We start from the raw sequence: 3,391 nt of genomic DNA, 5'->3' as shown, positions 1-3,391 counted from the left end.
GTGTGTTCGGGTAAGTGTGTCAGAAATAGGAGACTTGCGTGCATATAGTATCCGCGCATATAGGACCTCACGAATACCATTCCCATGCAGATTTTTGTAGCACTAATGGGTAGGCAAGGGTTTTCTAAGATGCTGTGTGCAGTGTTAGACGTTCAAGTGATCTGTCGCGGCGACTAGGCGCGTAGACTCGGGTCGACATTCGGCGACGACCCGTACGGCGAGCGGCAAGGAGCGAAGGAAGGAGAGAGAGAGAGAGGGATAAACGTGACAAGAAACTCGACAAGGGCAGAGCGGAGGCCGGCACGAAGGCACGAGACCTACGAAAGCTAGTCTTCACGCAGAGAGCGACAGACTAGTCCCAATGACCAAGTTATACATTAGCAATCGAACAGAGATACAACGCTATGGTCACTCACCTAGTCCCAATGACCAAGAGGTCGAGATGGGGACTAGGGAGCGCCTGAGGGGGTCCTTATATACTAGAGAGGCTGCTTAGCAACCAAGGACAAGGCGCGAGAGCGAGGCAGTGAAGATGACAAAGAGAGAACAAAGGGCGAGAACACAAAGGCAAGGGCATGGCGATCACGGGAACGTAGCATGCGGTGGTGGGAACGTATCTGCAGTATCCAAACTGGGATGGGCTAGGAAAGGAAATGGTCCGAAAATGGAAGGTGGGTGTCAAAGGGAAGGGAGTGGGCGGCAAAAAGGGGCGCCTGTGCAACGTCCGTGACATGATCATAGCGGAAAGCTGGACATTTCCCAATACCTGATATATATGCGGCGATGGTGACGTCCGACAAAACCTCTGCGGAGGCAAAGCTATATCAGCAGGAGAGAGAGATCAGAACGGTAGTCAACTCACTTTAGCTGAACATGTTCAGTGGTGCATCCGCATTGTCTCTGTCTCCCCCAACTACAACCGCCTTCGCACCCAGCTTCTGTGCCTGCCTCGCTTTCTTGACGAAAGGGCAACCACCTCGCTGAACAAGTGCGATGCAGGTGTCCGTGTCCTCCGGCTTGTAATCCCTATTGATGCAAAGTCCAGGGCATCCAAGGTCAGGGTCGGCCTCAAGAAAGATAGGTGGGATCGGTCTCGTTTTCTCCATCCTTGGGGCAAGGAGACGTGAAAGACGAGAGCAGGATCACGTAGCCCAGGAGACATTCAGCGAGTTAGACACCAAATAACGCACTAGAAAGGAGACGGGAGGCATTCAGTTGTCGACGGAGACGCTGCTATCCGAGGCCCAAGCCCAGCCCCAGAGCCAGCTGCCGCTGTTGTCCCGGGCATTCCCAGGTGAGCTTACGGAGCCAGTCGGGGGTGCGGCTTCGTGCGCACGTGATGTACACGTTCTTTGCCCAGGCGCCCCAGCTATATCAACGTGTCCAAGGTAAGTAATCCTATTGCCGTTTTCCACTGACTTTTGACGTGTACGGAACTCAGCAACACTCCGCCGTGAAATCTGTATAAGATTGGGCCCCTTCGGAGCATCATCAAGACGCTCCTTCCCCCATCCCCCTCTCTCACCCCTCCATTCTCAGTCATGCTGTCTGCTATGTCACGACTCTCCGTACTCTCACAGCTGTCTGGGCCTCCCACTTCTCTGATGAGCTGAATTGTTACTTCTACAAGCACTGGTCCTGCTCCAAGAAGGTGTTCACCCGCTAGCATGCCGAGCACAGTGGCAAGTCTGTCACTCGCTCATTTGAGCATATCCGCAAGTACTGCACCGTTGTCCGTGTTCTCGCTTACTCAGGACACCTTGAGCTCTTGTGCATGACATAGAGTCATGATATGGCTTCACACCATAGCGCGGCCTCTCAGCCACTCTCGTTTCGAGCCTTGCGCGATGCTATCGGTGAGTTTGACATCTCTTCAATGATAGCGCATATATATATTCCTTTTTCCACGCATATACTCATGGTTGTCTAGGAGCTTTATTGTCTTATCCTCAAGCCATAGGCAGTTTTCTCCCTCTGTGCCAGTGGTGTGTTGTCTGCCTTCACTGAGAGCGCATATACTGACGTTGTTCTTAGCTGAGCCTGAAAAATGACTACATGGAAGCCTCGGCGTTGGGATGCCGTCACTAAGGTACATTCTTGTTGTAGTCTTCCTTCCTCTTGCCTTCTAGTGTACGCTGTAGTTCCTTATGACTTAGGCCGCTCTCCATGTACGATATGGACCGTTCATTAATGTATTCACAAGTGGACAACCTTCCATGCCTGATTGGAATGCATCGTTTCGCTCGACTGTGCTCATCTGATCGCCCAATGCGGAAAATCTGAGGCAATAACATCAATTCCGGGCAATATATAGTACGAATGGTTTGATATCACCTGGTCTTCTCGTGATTACCCGCTCTCACAATCTCTGGAATCCCGGGCAATATAAAATAGTATGGCGCTCGATCGCTGTCATCGCAAGCCAGTGCCACACTCGCCAATACCAGGCAACACCTGCAAGATATCACCAGTATTGCCCGGTATTTCCGGACTTTGTCTTGTCGTGCAACTTAGTCAGGGTGATTGGGCTAGAATGGAATCCTGACAAGGTGCGCCCAACATTCATCAAATGTCGCAGGGTATTTCTACGACTGCCCGAGTACGCATGGGTAGGTAATATACGACAATATTTTTACAGTTTTGCTGATGGCTGTCCAAGCGAAACCCCACCTTCAGCCTGTCGTGAAGTCTCTGTCGTTTTCATGGGATGATGTCTCTCCATTTCCCCTGCTTTCCATCCTCCCCGGTCTCCGTGATGTTATGTTCAAGAGGATCTCGTCTGTGATTAGGGACGATAGCCAGCTCCCCCTGTCCACTCCGCCTTGCGGCAGGCAATCCTTCACTGGCCTTCGGAGCCTGACTATCCGCGATGCTAGTTTCCAAACGGAAACCATCTTCCTTCGCTTCCTTTCAGCCTTCCCGAACATCGAAAACTTCACCTGCGAACGTTTATCAAGCCAGTCACATACTCCTCTGGGAGATTTGCATTTACCTTGTCGGCCGAAGCTGCGAGCGTTGAATGTGAGCGTTGACATGATCATCTGTGTTCATTGATCATAACTCTGTGTGTTGAACAGGCGCTGGTTTACACAGCTTGCCTAACACAGCCGTCACAAGATATGGAACGGCACAGCCGGTTACTGCAATAACCGAGGCTGTACTACTCATGTGGTACACACACAGCTTCGCTGTGTACGCACTGCTTCTCTGTGCGACTGTGCATCCTGGGAATGTACTGTATAGTACTACGTAGCCACAGATGTACAGTAGTATATATAGGGGTACCTCTGTACCCCCAATCTACAGTTCAGTTCACTCGAACGTCTCCTCTCATCGCTCTAACAAGCCTCTTATAACCAACAACCCTTCTAGGTGAGTTGCAGGCTATCCG

The sequence above is a fragment of the Dichomitus squalens genome (genome assembly GCF_000275845.1).
Source record: "Dichomitus squalens LYAD-421 SS1 unplaced genomic scaffold DICSQscaffold_55, whole genome shotgun sequence".
NCBI classification, from domain to species: domain Eukaryota; kingdom Fungi; phylum Basidiomycota; class Agaricomycetes; order Polyporales; family Polyporaceae; genus Dichomitus; species Dichomitus squalens.
Note: the sequence above shows the minus strand (reverse complement) of the source record.